The following is a 22,679-nucleotide window of genomic DNA, read 5'->3' as shown; positions in this document are numbered from 1 at the left end:
AAATTTGGACCTGTCTCTTGTTGACCCCAAGGGGCCTTTGCTAGTGGGGATGCTTGAATACAAATGGGAAGGTCACGGGGTCGACTGACTTATAGTCTTCATTACAGAGTAGAAGAGTTACACTGTTCAAGCCTGAGTCTCTAGTTTGCCTTCATAAGAAGATGGGAAACAGCACACCCTATTGGTGAGCAATGGCACTGCTTTTAGGGGCAGTCACAAACGTAGGAAAGCCTGCTTTTCTTTTGTATACAATTCTTTCATCATGCTTAGAGAGTTTGTCATTTTTACAAGTGTTTTTGTGTTTCTTGGATTTGTTTTAAAATATTTGGAAATTAACAGATCCCCCGCCCCCTCTTCCTTTGAGCTACATACAAAAACTTATAATCCTGGCCATAACTTCCTGACTTTCCTTCATAACCTTATATCTAGGCTACTTCAGTGAAGTTTGGATTGGGGTTCACAGTAAAATTCTTAAATTACTTTAGAATCTCTGAAACTCTGCTGCCAGGCTCCTCGCTTTGCTTTCAGATGTCCTGGCTGTCAGTAAAGCTTCACACTTTTAACACAAAGTTAATTTCTCCCCTACAGGTTGTTCTTGACATTTTGCTGTGCTTTATACTTGTTTAAATTTATAGACTCCTAAAGCATAGCTTAGTATAAAAGCATATGATCAAACGTAATCCATCCTATTACCCTACTTCATAATTCCAACCCATGTGTTTTGCAGTGTATGAAGGGGATAAGTGTCAATTTTCCAAGGGGAAAAAATAAACACAGGCCTAAGTGCAAATAGCAAAAAAAGGCCCAACTTGCTAAATTCTTCTGTCATGTTTTTGTTGTAGAGGACCCAAATGCAGAGACTGACTGAGATGGAAACTGAGTTATTTCACAATAACAACTAGGAGAACTTACAGGTAGCAGCACAATGAGAACAGGGTCTTCCAGAATAACAGGCTGAATAACGGAAAGCAGTGGGCGACAAGAGAAGAATCCAGTAAAGAACAAAGAGAACCAGTGAGCCTAAATACTAAGGCAGGGATGAAGAATGACAAAAAGAACTAGAAGAGCTAATTCAGAGGAAATATGGAGCTGCTGAAGCAGAATGAAAGCAGGGAAGCTGAAGGAGAGAGACTATTTAACATGAGCTGAGAGACAAAGTAACTACCAAGGGAAAAGACAAATAGAGGCATACGGAAAATAAATCTAATAGCACGAAAGGACAAAACAGAACAATAAACTAGGAAACTAAACACAATAGCATGAACTTGTATCACAAAACCTTAAATGACAAAAAGAACACAGAAATGCCCTAAATACAGCAAGAAACTTTGGAAAACAAGAAAACACTGACAACATAAACACAAAAGAAAACCACAATCCAAACACCTGGAAAACAGGACATTACGTTTAGGGGAGAAACTGAAATTAAAGCAGTAGCTGAGATGCATTTGCAAATAAAAATGTTTCATCTTCATTATATTTTTCAGAAATACATGGAAATATTCAGTTTAGTATTCCTGACTATTGTGCATTATTGGATTAACCCCAAAAGGGATAACAAATACTAAATAAACAGTTTATAATAGACACCATAAACAGCTTTCTCAAAGAAAAGATTTTATTTTGATAGTTCCAAGTTTGGTGCATCCTAATGTAGATTTATTTTGTTCTTCTTTATGGAACATAAAACAGAAATACAAAATAACTATACTATGTACACATAGTTGAGTCATTCTTCTGAGCCAATATGGAGATGAAATATGTTACTAAGAGATTCTTTAATATACTGCAAGTTAAAGGCAAGGGTGATTCTTTCTCTGTCAAACAAAGGGGGAAAAATAGTGCAGTATTCTGTGATTCAATGTCATATCATATATCCTTGCTGCCAACCTGGATATTTGATATCCATTTGGTCTTATTTATCAAAGACCTGGAGTAATAAACATTGTAAAGGCAACATTAGCCGTAAATGCATGAGGGAACACTAGCTTTTTGGTGGGAAAGAGTCGTACAATTCAGCATGGATTTTTCAAAGAGAGGCAAATACAACTGAGAAACATTGATGGATTTCACTTATCCCGACCCCAGCACCTACATCCTAAAACTTCATGTAATCCAGAAGACATTCTAATAAGTTATGTCCCTTGAAACACAATGACCTAACAGATGGTTACATGCTGCTGTGTGGAAGGTTTAGAACAGGAGTCTTTTCGGCCTTTCTTAGGGTCTTATTCTTTGAATGTTGATGGAGTCAATATTAGCCTTACCACTACTTGCTGGTGCAGCATGAGAATTACAACATTTGTATTTGTCATCGGCAGAGTTATGCATGAATGTCTATATTAAAAGAACTAAAGTCTTTGGACGACCTTTGAACTGAAAAAATACTGTTGTTTATATGATAAACAGCGCGTGACATAATTTAACAAAGTTTTAACTTGGTGTTTTCAACCCTGGATATTCTGTGATAAAGATTTCAGCTGTTGTGTACTTGAATAGAAAATGCTTATATCTTATTCTTAATTTAAGCTTGACTACAATGTATTCTGCTTCACTTTAAACATGGGAATATAAACTCAAAGCTCGTGCCCTTACCATCAAGACAAATGGATTAAACTGTTTTTTGCAACACAACGTTACTGTTTATGTACGTCAGATATAGTCAACAACATAGAAGCTTCAGATTCAGCAGAATGGGAGGAATAGATCTTGATGTCCTCCAGAAGCCTAAGCATATCTATAGAGGTAGCTCAGGGTAACATGAGCCACTCTAACTATAAACTTTGTCAAAAAGGAAAGTTTTAAGCCCAGTCTTAAAAGTAGACAGGGAGTCTGCCTCATGAAAGAAAACTGGGAGTTGGTTCCACAGGAGAGGAGCCTGATAGCTAAAGGATCTGCCTCCCATTCTACTTTTAGAGACTCTAGGAACCACCAGCAGACCTGCTGTCTGAGAGCGAAGTGCTCTGTTAGGAACATACGGGGTAATCAGAGCTCTGATATATGATGGAGCTAGATTATTAAGGGCTTTATATGTTAGAAGAAGAATTTTGAATTCTATTCTTGATTTAACAGGAAGCCAATGAAGGGAAGCTAAAATTGGAGAAATATAATCCATCCATCCATCCATCCATCCATCCATTTTCTGATCCGCTTTATCCCTCATGGGGTCGCGGGGTGCTGGTGCCTATCTCCAGCGTTCACTGGGCGAGAGGCGGGGTACACCCTGGAGAGGTCGCCAGTCTGTCGCAGGGCAACACAGAGACAAACAGAAATATAATCCCTCTTGTTGATTTTAATCAGAACTCCGCAGCATTTTGGATCAGCTGAAGGTTTTGAACTGCATTTCGTGGACTTACTGATAGTAAAGAATTACAAAAGTTAAGCCTTGAAGTAAAAAATGCATGGACTAGCTGTTCAACGTCACTCCTGGACAGGGATTTAAAGGATATGTCCTGGTTAAAAATGACACCAATATTTTTTTTTACCTTATTACCAAAGACCAATGCCATCCAGATTAAGTGATTGATTACGAAGGTCCAAAAATGACAACTTCTGTCTTGTCAGAATTTAAAAGCAGAACATTTTAAGTCCTCCAGGTTTTGATGTCATCAAGACATGACTGTAGTCTAAGTAATTGATTGGATTCATCAGGATTTATGGATAAATATAGCTGAGGTATATATATATATATGTATATATATATATATATATATATATATATATATATATATATATATATATATATATCTATATATATATATATATATATTATATATATATATATATATATATATATATATATATATATATATAGTAAAGAAAATTGGCCCAAGGACTGAACCTTGCGGTACTCCACAAGTGACTCTGGAGTTTGATGAAGATTTATCATTAAATACATTTCATAAAAAATCTGGTATGGGCTCGGTAAGAAATGCTTAGGGATGACATAGTCAACATGCTAATTGGTGAATGACAACATACATATTTTCAACCATAATTTCAACAAAACATGATAAATGAATTGGAACTATTTTAAGTGGGGAATTTCGAACAAAAATTAAAAATTTTAACCTGGCTGAAAGAGTTCAGTACAACACGTGCAGCAGACACATCCCTGTTTTGTTGGGAAATATTTTAACTGCTATTCTTTTTTACTTTAAAATAAGGTTGTTATTTTTATTAAGGATATAACTAGAAAGAGTCAAGGAAGTGTTTCTTATGGGCAGCGTGTTGAGTTTATTTTTTATTTTCTACTTATTCGTAGCTTGTAATTTCCTGCTTTATATGAATAGAGCTTACTTGATGATACTTTCTTCCCCTGGAGAAAGAGGAAAATTAGGCTATATTCTCTCCAAGGGGGGATGCTTTTTATTTTGCTACTAGTCCTCTTAGTAAGGAAAAAATATTACACCAGACAATTTTGTTAGACCCTACAGATAATAAAAAGGGGCAGTAAATAGGTATTTGTACCAAAGTCTTATATATATGATGTTGCAGTCTATAAATAAAAGCGAAAGCTGTTTTGTGAAAGCGATCAGTGTTTCATGTTCTTCAATTGAACGTCTGTCAACCCTCCCTGGACAAGGGTCCTGGCTGGTTGCCCAGGAAACGAGCATATGACTATTCTGAGAGCCTCGGTGGAGACGGAGAGAGGAAGCGAGAGTAGTAAAGGTAAGTCACTCAAGGCCTCTCCGCTCAACCTGATAAAGTGTGATGAAAATCAAAGGCCACAACTCGACGATGCCTCCAATTCAGCAGAGACAGGAGACAGAAAGAAGTTGTCTCTTTACACAGAGCTCTGAAAAGAGTTGAACACAAAGGAGCAAATATTGTACTGCTCCCCGAGCACGTCTTTATAAAATGAACGGATCAATAGGATAACCTGAGAACGGATTTTCTTTTTCATCAAACGTACAAACAAACTCAGTGCAGCAGATTACAACATATGTCACCACAGTCCCCTTTTATCATATTTCTCTTTGTTATTCACATCAATACGTTTACCTCTGCATTAATTCATTAAAAACGGCGCTACCTGCATGAGCATAGGTTTGGGGTTGCACCTTTTTTATTTATATGAGAAGGCTGTCAGAAGTAATTACTACAATGTGCTTCCTACCAGTCTGTCTGAATAGCAGCTGAATCCCATCCCCCTCACACCAATGCTGCAAAGAAAATATTTTAAGTGTGTGTATCAGATAAGTACATGCATGCATTCAGCGGCGTAAGCATGAAAGTTACTTTAGTTTGAGCAAAGGCGTCAGATGGCAGGAAAACACCTCATTTCAGTGACCTGCCTTTGAGTTTTTACAAATGTGGATATGCATTTGAGTAATCACTGCACCTACGTATTATTGTACCCATTAAGTAAATGTAGGCCTTAATCAACCAGGGTTGCAATAGTAAAATCCCCAGTGCTTTGTAAAAGTGGTCATACTCTGTGTCCCATTACAGCCACAAACTTCAATGTATCTCATTGAGATTTTTGATGTGACAGACCAACACAAAGTTGTCCATATTGGCGAAGTGGAAGGAAAATTCACTATCAGGTTAGCTTATGTAGAGACTGAGATTTGTGGCTATTCTTCAAAGACAAATAACTCAAGCTCAGCGAGTTACGGTTCAGGGTGACGATGAACATCATATTTAAAGTTCTGCAACAGATTCTTGACTAAATTTAGGCCTGGACTTTTAACAAAAATATGCTTCGACCTAAGCCATTATAGCTGGGTGTGTATAGGGCTATAGGAAGGTAAACCTCCTCCCTATTCCCAAGTCTTTGGCATCCTCTAACTGGTTTTCATTCAGGACTGTCGTGTATTTAGCTCAGTTCACCTCCACCTTCCATAAACTCATTTACTCTGTCCCTGTTGAACAGCTTGATGCTGCCAACACCGTGGACAGTTTGGTCAGGATCAATAGACAGATAGTTAAGGTTTAGTTAGTTGTTTAGAGCAAAGGACCCATTATGCTCTCATCAGACCAGAGCACCTTCTTTCACATGTTTGCTTTGTCTCCTAAACAACTTGTGGCAAACTACAAATGGGACTTCTTATTTAAATTAACACTGGCTTTCTGCTTACACTTACCTTCAGCCTTCTTCCACCTGAGCTACGATTCTCTGCAGTTCTTCCAAAGTGACCATGTGCCCGTTTGCTTCTTCTTTTAGTAATGCTCTCCTCTTGGTTGACTGTATTGGTTAATTAGGCTACCTCTTCTATTACCTCCTCTTTTCACAATAGGAATTGCTACCTTCTGGCAATTGGTATAGCATGCCCATTTGCAAACTTAATAGATATAAATATTCATTCATCTGCCACCAGATTAATAAACAATGTAGGCATATTGTGTGTGGACATATGAAAGTTGCTTTGATGATTTTGATTTGCTGTGTTGGTTGTTGGTATGCAGTCTGGTGTATTTTTATGTTTTTATTGTGCAGTACATGTTTTTGTTTATTTATTGTATTTCATGGTGGCAGTTTTTATTTAATTTAATTTAATCTTTTTAGCACATGTAGTCCAAGACAAATTTCCCCTATGGGGCAATTAAGTATAATCTATCTATCTATCTATCTATCTATCTATCTATCTATCTATCTATCTATCTATCTATCTATCTATCTATCTATCTATCTATCTATCTATCTATCTATCTATCTATCTATCTATCTATCTATCTATCTATCTATCTATCTATCTATCTATCTATCTATCTATCTATCTATCTATCTATCTATCTATCTATCATCTCTTGCACTGGATTTTTAAGGGGCTGATTGCAAATATACTCCAGATTTTTAGTAATATTTTTTAAAACAAATTTCCTTCAATTTCCATTTTTTGATGTATCCCATAAATCCCTACTAAAATACATTGTAGTTTGTGGTTTTACTGTTACAAAATGTAAACAAAACAATACATTATAACACGGGGTAATAATACGTTTGTAAGGATCACATCTAGATGACCTCTTCCTCCGTGCAACATCTTGTAGACTCGCACACGACCAAGCAGGCTGCCATGAGGTCAGTGTTTGTTTTCTCTCTTCTGTCCCGGTCTTCATCCTTCAGTTATGATCCAGGGCGACAGGGCAAAGCCGGGGTGGCTAGGCCAAGCAAGCATGAAGGGTAAGGGCAGAGATAGTGGCCTGTGCAGCATGGACAAGAGATCTGAGCCTGTTGGTGACAGCACAGCAGCCTCACAGCGGCCTGCTCAGCCACTCCTCGGGGGAATAATTCAATCATAACACAAGAGTGATTAAGGTAGAGAGAAAGAAAGAGACTTGGGGGATGAGCTGAGAGTTAAAGGCTGAGAATAAGACAGAGGATAGAGGCATGAGGAGAAAGAATCAGATTACCATGCTCCTGAAGGGAAGTGGGGGATGACTCTCATCCAACCTGATTTAAGCGACAGAAGCGTAAGGAATGAAGTCCTCAGTCTGTCTGTCCCCTGACCCTGCTGGGGAGCGATGAGTTGGTGAGAGGGGAACAGAAGAATTGCTCATGCTTGGGGTGAGATTGTGCCTAATCGTCCAGAGCCCTGGATTGAGTAACTGTGACTTCTTAGGGAAGGATGGGCACAATTTGAAAGACTAAAAAAAAAAAATACTAATCAGTTTTTTTTTACGCAAATAGACAAGCTGCAGTCAGCTACTCGTGCCGCCTGGAGCTCTCTGCAATGAGACATGACACGAGTCATTTTACTTCAGCTCCACACCGTTTGTGCACAATAAAAGGATGAGCGTTGTCTACTGCTGTTTGTGTGAATGAAGCACAATTTTGGAGCTGGTTACCTACTTTGATGCTTTTAAGTTTACCTATCTGGATTGTTTTTTTTTCTCCCTCTTCACCCTCATTTCCACTTACTCTCCATCTAGGCTGACAATTTTCATCCCTCTCTAGCGTTCGGGTGTTGAAACGCTATACGACTTCTGAGAAAAACAGTTTTATCCCTACAGTAAGAGCATTGTGATTATGGTCGGAGGGCTCAGATATTTTTTCTCGTTTAATTCGTGTGCGTGGTTGGGTTTTTTGCTTTTTCGCTGAGTTTATGATGCCGTGCGTCCCCGTTTGTGTTTGTTTCCCCGTGCTTGTGTCAGAGTTATCGATTTGGCCGGCCCATAGCAGACATTAAATGAAAAGAGTAAAAGCTGAGGCCAACAGAGAGATGTGAAGAGTGATGGACGCCGGCGAAAAGAGCTGTTGGCTTGCAGAAAACATTAGCTTTTTTTGCGAGCAACATAGAAATAATGGATTTAAATATTTTGCTAAGAACATGGACACTGATTAGAAAAAGATGATCCAGTCTAACCCACAGATTAGAAGGCATTGGCACTTGGCTATAAAATCCCCAGAAAAGCAGCAGTGACTCACAAACTGGACAAAAACACACAACCCCCTGCTAACATATCCAACACAACACACACACAAATACAGCACACACACAATGAACGCGCTCTTACAAATCAATTTTGCTCTAGTATACAGACACAACTGGACTAAAGGAAGTGGCTCGGAAATATCAAAACAACCTTGGGGAGCTTCAGCTCGCTGTGAGCTCTGTGTGCCTCCACTATGTGGGTTCTTTATATCTCTCTCATTCAATCAATCCGCTCCCTGCTCTTTCATCCATTAATATGGCCTCCCTCCTCACGTAATATTTAAACCATTGTACTGTTTGTCCAATTCGCCAGGTATCATGAAGCACAGGAAGTGGGGAACATACAAACATGACTGTGTGTGAAGCTCTCAGGGCAGGTGAAGGAAATGTCACAGTTTTGCAGGCATGATGGTTTATTAGTGAAACCTGTCTAAGGGAGAAGAGCCATGAACGATCAGCTATTTGTTTCTTGTTTTTTCACTGTGCATTTTCCACATGCTGTACACATGAAGGAATGTGCACCTTCTACAGAAATGAACATTGGGATTTGGTACATTGCAAGTTAGGTGGAAGGTGAGGATGGGGGACTTGACGTGCTAATCCCTGGTGGCATGGTCAGGCTTTAGGGACGTGTAATGTCATCTCACTTGTGGGTACGGAGCTGGAGCTGTTGTGCGGGGTTGGCACGGTACCAGCTAGAAATGGTTGGGCTCACCTCTACGGATAGCTTCAACTCTGGAACACTACAGCTCCTGGAGAGGGCCTGGACTCTCTCCTATTACTTAGTTGCTCAGAGAGAAAGGCGTCAGCAGGAAGTGGATGTACTCTCACAAACCCCTGGCTGAGTGCCTTGATTTTGGAGTTTTTCCTGGTGAGAGAGAGGGTCACCAATTTGCATCTTCAGGTTGCAAGAGGGATTCAATTCAATTTTATTCAATTCAATTTTATTTATATGGCGCCAATTCATGAAACATGTCATCTCGAGGCACTTTACAAAGTCAAAATCAATCATATTATACAGATTGGTCAAAAATTTCCTACATAAGGGAACCAGTTGATTGCTTCAAAGTCCCGACAAGCAGCATTCACTCCTGGAGAAGCATAGAGCTACAGGGAGAGTCGTCTGCATTGTCCATGGCTTTGCAGCAATCCCTCATACTGAGCAAGCATGAAGCGACAGCGGAAAGAAAAACTCCCCTTTAACGGGAAGGGAAACCTCCAGCAGAACCGAGCTCAGTATGAACGGTCATCTGCCTCGACCGACTGGGGTTACAGAACACAGAGCATGGTTCTAGCAATTATCTGGTGCTTATGCACTAAACAGCAGTTCAGATTCCTTGGTAATTTTAGAGTCTCTGGTTGGTGCCCTGGAAGAGGTGCCATTGTAGGTTTCAGTGGAGCTCCTGGGAGATGGCAATGCCCATGTGGCCAATAACAGTGCTACATAGAGGGGTATGATTGGGAGGAATGGCCTCTTTCATCTGAACCTCAGGAGTCATTTGTTGTCGGACTTCTGTGCAAGCTACAGAATATCCAAAGCAAAAAAAAGCTGTTCAAGCGCAAAGTGGTTTCAAAAGTGTACAAGGTACCAGGCCACCTTGGGTCAATGATTTGTTTCTTATGATTGTATCATCAGGTCTGCGACATTACATCTTGGACACTCAGGTGAAGAGGATGGCAGAGCTAGCTGGTAGCTAATGCTGGTCTCTAAAGAAAAGCTTCTTCCCTTTTGTGCACTTAACAACAGCTGACACCCATCAGTATTATTTCTATTAGAATTGTTTAATAGGGAGAAGAGATGCAGTGGTGCAGCATTTTATTTATATTGAATCTTTTTTAAGGGACAATGGAGATGCTGCTATTCGTCTATATAAACAACTGCTTTAGAGGGTAGAATGAAGTTAATTAGGTGTCACTGACAAATCATTATGTAGATTGTATTATATTTCTATGTAAAAATTCTCTCCTCAACTTATAATGCATGTTTCTGTGTATACATTTAATGAGATAATTTTATACATGCTATCCTTTTTCCTTCTTTTTAAGACATTTATAATGAGACATTTCTAGAAATGTAATTAAAATTAGATAGTAGTGTGTGAACTTCAGACTTCTTGTCTTGTCAAACATGGATTAAATAATGTATGTCTGTGTCTCTGAATGCATTTAAACATTAAAGCTGCACCACCTGATTTATTAAAACTGAAAAACATTGAATGATAAGCTAACCACAGCTGTCTCACAAATAGAGAGTAATGGAGCACACACTGCCTTGTAAATACACACAAAGAAAGTTATTATTTTGACTGAAAATATTTAAAAAAATAACAAAGCTGTGAGTTTAAAACAAAACATTATTCTGCATAGATTTTATTCCTGGACAGATAATTTATGTATTGACCAATCAAAGCACTCCTGTCCTGTGTGATTAGCAAAAAACAGGACCCAGTATCTAAAATAAAAATACTTAGCGGTATACTACAGCCTGCAGAGGAACTCCATGCCTCATTTTCATCAAAAAATCCTTTTTATTTAAATATAATGACAAAACATTACTGTCTATTTTAAAATATTTTTAGATTATCGTGTATAATGTTTAGTTGTTTTTTTCTTACTAAAGAACAATGTCTTAAATTAAGAAATAAGGAGCTGTGTGAATCAGCCAAAGGCAGTGGCCTGTTAACCAGCTGGGTCAGAAAGAGTTCAACAGCTAGGACTAAAAATTATTTAGTCTTAGCTGTAATAAAAAATTATTATTATGTTGACTAGAGTTATTCTAGTCAACATACAGCTGTTTGATAGTAAACCTAGGTGGAAATTTACAAACAGCCAGTTTGAGGATTGTTGATTATGTCAGGATGTACTATAGGTAAATGCAGAACAACTGATTGTTAAATTGCTGCTCCTAGATGAACAGAACGGAAGGAATGAATCAGATGAATCAGATTGATTAGGTTATTAGAAAAGACACAAAGCTACAACACAGGGAACAATAGGGTAACATGTCACTTTTGGTTTTGTTGTTTGCAGATTCCAATTGAGCTGTTCTGAACAGACCGTCTATACCTCCACTGGGAGTACAGAACATTCCAGGCTGCTTTATTTATTAATAGGGCCTTTATTACAGTACACTATAAGGTTGTATTGTGCTCACTCTGTTTATAATTTTAGCAGAGTAATTATGTAAAAACAAAATATGTTTGGTGGTCAAGGTTTCTAATTGACACACGTTTTGCTCCTATGCAGGTTGGAATATCTCTATAAATGCAGAGTGAAATTCTGATTTTAATAAACTATTGAATAAACATATGCACGATGTTGTGTTCTATAATTTCCCCTAGATTTGAATCTATTGTATAATTCTATGTTAACTATTTTGTAATACATCATGGTACATTGAACTGTAAGTTATGTTAAATTTATGCTATTATTCAGCACTAGAATACAGTCAAATGTGCCCTTTATCACTCTGAGCACCGAACCCTTCAGTGGTCTCTGCACGGCCCTGCTCCTTGTATACTCAAAACCAAAGCTGTGTTCACATTCTCAGCTGCCCCCTGTCACCGATCCTGTCTGTGGTGTTGAAGGTATAGTTGTGCAGAAGAGGCTGTCTGGTTTGGGAACTTTGCAGTAAATAGAAATTATTCCATTCATAATAGAAGCAGATGCTTCTAATATCCTACTACATATTTAAATTGAAAAACTGCTTTTTCAATATGTTTTTTTTAAAATATGAAATTTTTAATTGTAAATCTCCTTTCCCTATTTGTGCTTTTATCCGTTATGATGTTGTGGAGAACAAATAATGCGAGACATCACCTTTAAATGTCCTCTGCATGCGGAGCCAGCTTTAAAGTAAATCTCAGTGATTTTTAAGCCCAACTGCTGTGTATTCACATGCAAACAGAGACACATGTGTCAGTTGTTTCAGCACATGTACACACACACTCTGCCCTCACAGGAGGTCAAGAGTACCATCTGTGCATGTTCAATTGTTAATTAGATTCACAGCTACTGAATAATAAATTGGTGTGACCAAAATAGACTGAAGGTGGGGAATACCTGAGGTCAGAAAATGGCAAGAAAGGGCATTAAAATTTGGCACAATTTCTATAGCCAAGTTGGAAATTGTGTTTTTTCTTTTTAAATCCATTTTCCCTGCAAACTTTTTCTGTTGCTGAGCCAATCAGACTCATTAGGTCGAGCACTCAAGCTTTTTTTAAAACATTTTCTTCCCATAATATAAGTGTCTGAAGGCAGAAATTATAGACTGATCTGTTTTGTTCCTTTTTGTTTAGTTCAGTTTACGTATTTCTGACTTCTAAGCATCATAGTTTGTACCAAAGACATCTATTTTAAAGATGTCTTTAAAAATGGTTATCTAGGCCCTCTTTTAATCAACTATACTGATCTATGTTTTTTTCCATTTTGCATTTACAGATGTTTTTAAATGCAGAGAAACCCTTAGTATCAATTTTGGGCTATTCAGCCCTGTTGCTCGACTTCACAACCCAATGCTCGTCTATCTATCAACCTATACGTGAAGGCTCTTCATTAGTTAAGCAAATTCGGCAACCTACTGGGAAGAAACATGCATTTGTCTTTATGTTTCCTCCTGCGGCATGCAACGGAGGTTGAGGAAGATATGAAAAGTGTGTACAACAGTTTCTATTTATTAATTTATTCATATATTTATTTCTTGTAGGACTGCAAGCGAGTTGAACAGAGAAAATAGTCCATATTACGACCTGTGTTTTATCATTAACATGCTAAATTTATTAGATGATGAACATATTTGATCAAGTATTTGATATTTGATAAAGTATGGATATTGATTATTTACACTGTGTAACAATTTAGGACATTATAAACTACTCTGACATATATTTCTATATAACTATAATAAATATTGCAACATTTGATCTCCTATCATTCTCAAGTTTATTTCTGATGATGACCCATGGCTACTAAGACAAAACTATCCTTCTTTTGGTGTCACAGTCAAAGTCATAGTGTGTCAGAGCAAAAGTACAGGTTATGTAAAAACTGTATATCTGCTCAGAAGGCTCCACAAACAATGCCAATTTGAGCCGAAAACACACATATTTCGGTGAAACCCCTCTAAAAATGGAAGCTTTGTACTGTTGATGCATCTCCTCGCTGTCAACGCTGACGTGCTCATAAAGCACAGGGCCCCGTTTTAAGTCAAACAGGAAATAACCCGCACAATCCTGGGAACAAACAGGGGGGGACAGCGGCGCAGTTTGATTGGGCCACGAACAGTTGCTGTCGTTACAAAGCACCACTGTAAGCTCCATCGATTATCAAAGGCCTCCAAGCTCAGACGGGGAGTCTACTGATCTTTCCCAAGCTCAGACATGAAAAGCCACCAGTGACAGCTCATAGCCGGGGCTAGATCACACCGCTGTGTTGAGGAGGGGTGTGTGGAAGGGGGCTCTGTGGTGCCTGAGTTTTAAACACCTGCTCCATGGGCCGAGCTTGTGTTTTCTTGTTTTTTTTTCGCTCTTAACGCCGTGCTCTGTCAGGGGCGACAAGGATGTGCTTTCATGTGAACTGAGGCCCCACCAATAGGCATCGCACTGCGTGAGACACTTGGTAAAACAATGCCAGACAAGCTTTTATTATGGCTACGCCTCATTACTTTTTAACCAGCGTAATCGTACGTGGTGCTCCTCATGAATTATTCACAGGTGAATGACAGAGGGAGATGGAGAGCGCTCCGAGTGAAAAAAAAAAAAAAACACAAGCACAAAAGTAGGAAAAAGCAGATGTCAAGAATGAGATGCAAGGATGCATGTCTTTTTGCCATCCACTCACTCATAAACACTTTCAGGCGCAGGTCAGTGTTTACGTATATGGGTCGGAAACTGTTGAAAATGGCTCAAACTGAGTTAAAGAGAGTTTTTTTTTTAGCCGATCTGAGTCGTGTTTCCCTTAGAGGTGCATATTCAAAGCTGCATATTCAAGGCCAAAACTATACAAGAAGTTAAAGTCCGCACACCCCAGCAACCCTTACTATAGTGAGCACCACCAGATTTGTGTATTCACACCAGAAGTCACATGACATGATACAAAAATGCATTAAGGCCCGGACTGTTGAGGCTGTGAAATGTGGGTCAGAGTGAACAATGCTTTTGGGAGTTAATACTGCTTCCTGTTTGGCAGAAAAATGGTTTGAAGGGACAGTGTCTTGGCATTAAGATGTTTTTAGGAGGGGAAATATTATACAGCCCTCTTGGAGAACACTGTGTAAAAACACACTTTTCGCTACAATTACAGCTGCAATTCCATTTGCTTATGTTAACTCTTTGCAAAACACTTTGCAAAATAGCTCAAGCTCAGTCAAAGTGGGCGGGTGGCATCTTTAAACATCAGTTTCCCAAGTCTCGCCACAGATTATCAATAAAACTTTGGTCTGGATTCTGACTGGGCCTTTGTAGCACATTAGCTTTGATCAAACCTTTCCATTGAAGGAGAACGTCGGCCCCAGTCTCAAGTCTTTTGCACCTCTAACAGGTTTTCTTCCCCAGGATTTCCCTGTATTTAACACCTTCCATCCTCCCATCAACTCTAACCAGTTTCCTTGTTCTGTTGAGGAAAAATAATCCCCACAGCATCATTCTGCCACCATGTTTCATGGTGCAGATGGTGTATTTAGTGTGATATGCAGTGTTAACTGTCCACCACTTATTAAATTTCGCATTTGGACATGGAGTTCAGTTTTGTTTTAATATGACCAGAGCAGATCAGATCTTCTACACATTACGTGAGAAAGATTTTCCCATCTGAGCTGTGGATCACCGTAGCTCCTCCAGAGTTTCAATGCAGCTTTTCAGCTGCTCCTCTGAGTAAGGCAAGGGTAGACTCTCAATCATCAGGTACATTAAATCCACTTGAGTAGGAAGCTGGACTTCTTCTCTTTTATTGAAGACGTTTTGCCTCTCGTGTGAAAATCTTAATCTCTCAGTTGTTTGATTAACCCTCTCCTTGCATGGTCTGTCACTTTAGGTAGACATCCATGTCTGTGTAGGTGTTTAGAGGATTAGCGTCCTGGCCACTTGTATCCTGAATAGGTGGCAAGGTTCCGGGTGTGAATCCCAAAGACTGCCACTCTGGGTCCCTGAGCGAGACCCTTCGCCCCAGAATGCTCCCTGGAGTGCTGCACAGTGGCAGCCCACTGCTCACAATAGAGATGGATTAAAATGCAAAGGGTAAATTGCATTGGAATGTATATTGCAATGGCATATAAAGATTATTTTTAGCTATACTCTTTCATTTAACAGTTGTTCAATTCCAGAGATTATTTTTACATATTTGAGGATCCTATTTACGGGTTTTGTGACTCCTAGAGGCAATTGGTTGCACTGAAATTTTACCTTTCAGATCGGGAATGAACACGAATAGCTGCGCACCAAACTTTTCAATTTCTTTTTAAAGAATTTCAAAAGTATGCATTCTTTGCCTTTCAAATCATAATTATAGTTTGTGTTGGTCTATCACAGGCATGTCCAAAGTGCGGCCCGGGGGCCATTTGTGGCCCCTGTACTGATTCTGAGTGGCTCCCCAGCACAGGTGGCTGATGCAGATAGAAGATTTTAGTTTTTAATTAGGGCATAATGATTATAGAAAAGTTAAAATCCTACAATTGAAAATGTTAAGTACAAAACAAAGTATTCATCTTTTAATAAACATACTTTTGACATTCTCTCTAATTTCATAGTAACATCTATCCTTTGGTGCATTAAAATTTGCTTTGAATTCAGTTATTAAAACTGGCAAACTGCTGCAAGTGTTTTCAAAGAACAACCGTCCCAAATACTGTTCTTGTATTGCTTGGCCAAAAATAGTAAAGTTTATTATTGTTAAAGGGTCAAATTAAATTATTTAAAATGATTTGCACCATTGCATTTGACCATCTTTTAATACAACAAATGAGCAAAACTCTTTTTAAAAATTTGGATCTACAATGATTTACACGTTCATTTCCTACAGAAAATTTGATTTTTTTTTTTTAAAAATGAACGTATTTTGTAGAGCAGGTAAAAAAAATTTACATAATTTTTTTGGTTTATGTTCATTTTTTGGTCCTCGAGTTCCTTTGACTTGACAATTTTGGCCCATGTACCGAAAAGTTTGGGCACCCCTGGTCTATCACATACACTCCCAATAGAATACATTGAGGTTTGTGACTGGAACGTGACAGAATGTGAAGAGCTTAGGGGAGATGAATAATTTGCAAAACACTGGACATGTGAGCTCAGTAGGGACGCAACCATTTAGAGTTGCTGCTAACAATAAAAAGGGAAATCTCCAACACTTGAAATGCTGAAGGATAAAAGTCTTGAATATGAGCTAACTGGGATTATTACAGTGTTTCCTTCACCACATTAGCTACAGTATGTTTTCTGTTGTATCCTTTTGATTACCTGAGCAAATGGGCCCAAAGATAAACCTAACCATAACCATCTGTAGATCCATTAAAGTACTCTAAAAAAAGGTTTATTTTTTTTATTATTTTTTTATATTCAGTAATAAAGCAAGTTAGATCAACCTGGATCCATTCTTTGACATTATGTTTAAACAAGCCTTTAAAACTACAGAGAAACTAATAATACTAATAATAACAATAATATATAAACAGTGTCTAAACTGTAGTTCTGGACAGGACATGTGAAAAACCCAGTAACTCCAGGCACATATTTACCAAGATTAAAGTAGTATTATGTCACCAGAATGCTGAACCAGCTTAGTGAAGTTGGTTTACACTCTCAGCCCACTCCCCCAGCTTTATTACTACTGATGTGATGCTGTCGAAGCAACCTGTCCAGAGTCAGTGAAGCGTAATGGAGCTTCTGACATGTCTACCAACCAGCAGACTTGCAGGAGAGTCACACCATGGACTCCGTTCACACCACACCTCATGCCGCACATCCGTTTACTCTGGCCGTGAATACTAAAATCATTACGAGCGATGTCAGGGTGAGAAAACAGGAGATTGTCGTGCAGAGCATGTTCATGGGAGATTTGTGCAACTCCCCCGAAAACATTTTCATCTAAATTATGAATTATTTCATGCATTCGGGAAATAAATGAAATTAAGAAAGGTAAATGGATTGTTGCAGCTCATCTAAAAAGCGTTTGAATTCAGGATCAGAGATATGGATTTACAGAGAAATATCTTTTTTGATATATTTACAGATTTAAAAAAAAACCCTGTGTTATGACAAAATGTGAGCTAAAGTCAATATTGCAATGTCTTGCTAGACAATTTGATGGAAAACATGGCAAATGGTGCTGTAGTCCTTTGTGGCTGATATCATTTAGTTAAGGGAGTCTTTTGATCACACAACTGGTGAAGTGTGCCGCCAAAAACATTCCAACCCTCTCACCACTGTGCTCATCTATGACGTGCTTTACAGTTATTGTATAATACAGTGATAATATCTATTTGGATTTGGATTCCAGGTAGATAACTTCAGCTTCAACAGCTATAGAAGTTGAACCTCTGACTTGGAAAGCTGGACGTCCCCAAGCCACCCCAAATTCAGAAATAAATGTGACTTCTGTGCATAAAATATGTATCAAAATCTTCAGTAATAAACTCTCATCACACGTAATATTGCACACCAACTAGTTTTAATGTGTTCCTTCAGTGTTTAAAAACACGACATTGAAAGATATTCATTGTTTTTAGTCAGTAACACTAAAAATAATCCAAATCAAACTGAACTGAATTGATGTTAATAGTAGTAAGATTGGTCTATTAACTATTAAATTGCACTTGTTCTCTTACCTGCTACTGGACTCTTTGAGGCAAATGGGAGAGAAACCAGTCTTCCAAGCCTCTAATCTGTCAGATGCAAATGACTAATGTTTGCTTGAAAGAAATGTCTCAATTGCACATACTTGCTAAAATTGCTAAAATCAAGTTTTGGACACAGTTCCTCAAACGTCATAAAGACTGACTTTAAAATAAAGATCCTCTATTTTCTGGATTCCGCCACTTGCACATATTTTAGGACCTCCAACTTCTGTTCCTGCTGCCAAGGAATGTTTGTTGTTGTTGTTGTTTTTTTTTTGTTTTTTTTTTTTTGGGGGGGGGGGGGGTTAAAGTTTATCCTTTGACTTTGTCCTATTTTCCTCTCTTGTTTTCTGTCATAGTATGTTTCCTCTCTTGAGTTTAGGAGCTTTTGATTGATGATTCATTGGCTAGACGAAAGCAGATTATCCAGCAACGACAATAGTTCCTCAGACTGCTCAGGTGTTCTGGACCGAAATTGAAGGAAAAAGCTGCCAAAATCCAAAGAGAAATTTTAAGATCTTCGGAAAGCGTGGAGAACTATTGATCAAGAGTGTCTTAAAATGTCATTTTCCACATTGTCCTAAGTAAATAGAAACTCTTATGATCACTGTAATGCACCTAGCGAATCTAGAAATTACCTAAACAAAAGTAAATATTTTTGTTCACTGCTTTTTGTAATCATGTGGATCAGTATCTGTGTTCACTTCTGCTGACTCTGTGGGGTTAGGGGTTGTCTTCTGAGAGGCTGCCGGTGCCAAAGAAACCTGAGGTTCACAGCTTTACAAAGCATCCACGATCAATTAGACACCAATTAAACAACGTGCTAATGAACTGCATGACGACTTAACAGCCATATTTCCTCTGCGAGCTTTCACAGCATTCGTTTCCCTTACAGAGAAGAGTAGCTGGTAGACTTAAACATAATGCCTATGCCTGTTATACCTTAACAGGGATAAGGCATTGAAATTGTCTCTGGGAAGCAGATGGAAACTGAAGGGAAATGGAAAATGAAATCCCAAAAAAACACTTTTAGGGTCGCCTTTGGACAAGGAGTACAATATGAGTTTTTATATATTTTTATGTATTTCTCATAATCACCATAATCCCTAGTTCGAGGTGTTCTAATATACAGTATCATGTCTGGGATCACTGTAAGTTATTGATAATAAGCATAAAAAATTGTTAACATGATGTTTCCCAGTTGTGCATTAGGATGCAGACCCACCCGCCATGATTCTCAGCTATTCTCGACACGCCAAACACAAATACTTATTTGTTTGAAATATGTTTGTTGTCACAGAAGTAAAAACAGGTTATTTGACCCTACAATGTAATTTCACGTAATGTACAACCCAAGCAAAAAAAAAAAAGCCAGTGTGTAAAATTCAGAAACGCTTAGACATATTTGAAATCAGACTACGTGACAAGAGTTTTTGAATATTTCTATTCTCAAAGCTTTCATCCCCCTCAATTTTTTTTAATATTTTTATACAATGCTGAGCAGCTTCCCTTACAGTTATATAGCCACGTTACATGCTTTAAAAAAAAAAGACCAAAAACCATTTGATCATGATAAAATAAGGTTACATACACCAAGTGTCTATCCTGATAGTGTTTTGATGGTCCTTTTTGAAGATAAATATAGCCCCACAATGAACAGATATAAACAGAGATGGCGCAGTATCACATAACTATTAATGCCTGTTTGCTTAATTAATAAATCACTTGTAAATAACGATCGAAGACCAATCGCTATTAATTAAATAAACTGATCTACAGCAACTTTAAGAGCGTCATATTAGAGCATTTACTCACGCCAATCAACTCTGCGGTCACATCTGAGCAATCAGTAGATTTAGCGTCTGCTTCAGTGAACACCAATATTCATACTGTATTCCCAGCGATATTCCAGTCTTTTTCCTCTTCAAATCTTTTTTTTTTTTTTTGCATTTTCTTTTTATTCACTGGATCTTGGACCTTTATTCATTGTTTTGCTGGGAGTTGCTAATAGCCGTTGGCTGCTTCCTCGTTTTATCCCCTGCTGCGCATGCGCAGTGACGTATTTCCAATGTTATTTAAAATAAACACGAAAAGGCTTTATGTACACAAACAAACTGAGCAAAAACAAAGCATAAAACAACAAAATAACAACTAATATGCCAGCATGACGTGATAATCTTTCATAAAAACGTTGTATGCAATCAGTGAACTACTGACATATAAATACATTTTAAAAAAGTCAAATATATATGCACCTTTAAAAGCATCCCCACAAGCATGGGCGCTGCCAACACCGTGTTTCACTGTATGACGGATGGCGTGTCCAGGGTGCAGTGTTAATTTTCCAAGCATTGCGCATATAAGGCAAAAAGCCTGACTTTGGTTTCTTGTGACCAGAGCGCCTTCTTCCACATGTTTGCTGTTTCTGGTATGGCTTTTTTTTTTTAACAGTTACCTGAATCAAGCACCAGGGGATAAAAAGAGAAGGTAGGAATAAGACCAGAAAATGGAAAATGCTTCAGGTTTGTCCTTTTGTCAGAGTTGTTGTCAGTGTGATTTTTTTTTTATTTTTTATTCAACCTCTCTGAGATTATTCTCTGGAGCCTTCGGGACTCACAGACCTTCTAGCCTTGGCTCTAAGATGAATACACCGAGTTGTTTTTCACATCAGATCAGTCTGCTGCAGACACAACAATCGGAGCCACCAGAACACGTTGCGTCAGCAACGAAACTGACATTACCATGGGAACCTTTTTGATTTGTTTCATTATATGCTGGGTTTATTTATTTCCAATGTTGCTCACTGCGGCTCCTGAAACCAGTTTCTAGTTCAAAGAGGACCAAACCTTGCCCTCGGTTACATAATCTGCTCTACAATAGTATGTATGTTCTGGCATGACCTTTTTTTTAAATCTATACATGATAAATCAGCACAAAGGTATCTGTAACAATTTCAAATATGCGACAAAGCAAGATAAAATTAAATGTATTTTCTGTTTATTCAGAACCTCCAGCCTGACCCTGCTGTTCCCGTGCTCCACTCCCCCACTGTCTGAGTCAACCGCCTGCTTCTGTAGCCTTTTATCCACAAAATGCTGAGTGAATCATTGCAGTCGTATCGCTGCGTTTCTTGCCAAACTTTGTTTAAGAAGTTTAAAATGCTAATGCCACAAAGAGAATGGGAAAAAAGGGAGCTCAGATGGAGATGACCCACTTAGCGCAATTATCACTAACAAAGAGACGGGATAGTTGCGAGCTGGGGAAAACACACAGGCCTAAATGCGTTAAATTAATCCAGATAATTCAATAGGCAATGATGAAACGCCACAATCAAGCCCCCTCTGGCTGTGGTGTTTGACTAATAGTGTGCTGGGCTGTTTTATGCAAATAATTTTCCATAATCTTCCTCTTGTTCTCCGTGTTGGGAGGTGTGGCTGTGGTCACTGTGGCTGGGCTCGTCTGTGGGGAGCGCCACACAAGCACACGAGCATTTGAACGCACGCACATGGATAAACACACCACTGTATAGTGTCACCCTTGGACATTTTCAGAGGCTCATGTGAGATTCATACAATGCGTTCAACCATGGCTTCGCCTCGGGACAGAGATGCAAGCGCACTGTCTGAGGTTTGGTAACAAGATCATTAAAATAATCAAATTATGATAAGAGAAAGTCAGTCATGTTGAAACTACTTGTTTTGAGCCCATCATTGGGGCATGTGTGGAGCAACGACCGAGGAGAGGGCATCATCAGCATTAGCTGACAGCATGGGGAAAGGCCTGCGGTGTATCTGAGCAATAATAACATTACCAGCGCCGTCTCACAATAACAACATTCAAGGAATAAATAGAACTTTTTTTTTTCTGGAAGCTGAATGTCGCCGTTTTTATGCCTCGGAGCAAAACGATCCTCATGGATCGGACGTCTTGTCGGAGAAGATGCCTGACCGTCTCACCTCCAATCGGGAGGCTTTGTGTATGTTTCCACAGGCAATAAAAAGCAGCATCCCCTCTAGTTTACTGAAACAGTCCTACTGGGGCTTCACTAAACTTCACAAAACTAAGATTTTTACAGTTCATCCCATTACAGCCACAAATTTTAATTTGTAGTTGCAAGAGAATTTACCCATTAGAGCAACACTGGCGTAGTGGATGGTTTGCACTTCACTTACCTAGCCTTTTGCAGCGTTTGCAGCCGGCCACAAGACAAGTCATTTAAGAGGCACAGCAAACATGGAGTAGAACTTAAACTTTTTGGTCTACATGCAAAAGGATGAATGCTAGAAAACCAGCAATGCTCTCGCCATGGTGAAACATGGGGGTGGCAGCATCATGCTGTGTGGATGCTTTTCATCAGCAGGGTCAATGAAGCTGTTCAGAGTACTGTAGATGGAAAGACAAATCACGATAAAAACAGATACAGATAGAGATTTTCTGGGGTAAAATCTGTTGGAGGCTACAACAGACTTGAGACT

This window comes from Fundulus heteroclitus, chromosome 23 (assembly GCF_011125445.2).
Source record: "Fundulus heteroclitus isolate FHET01 chromosome 23, MU-UCD_Fhet_4.1, whole genome shotgun sequence".
NCBI classification, from domain to species: Eukaryota; Metazoa; Chordata; class Actinopteri; order Cyprinodontiformes; family Fundulidae; genus Fundulus; species Fundulus heteroclitus.
This window is presented reverse-complemented; position numbering follows the sequence as displayed.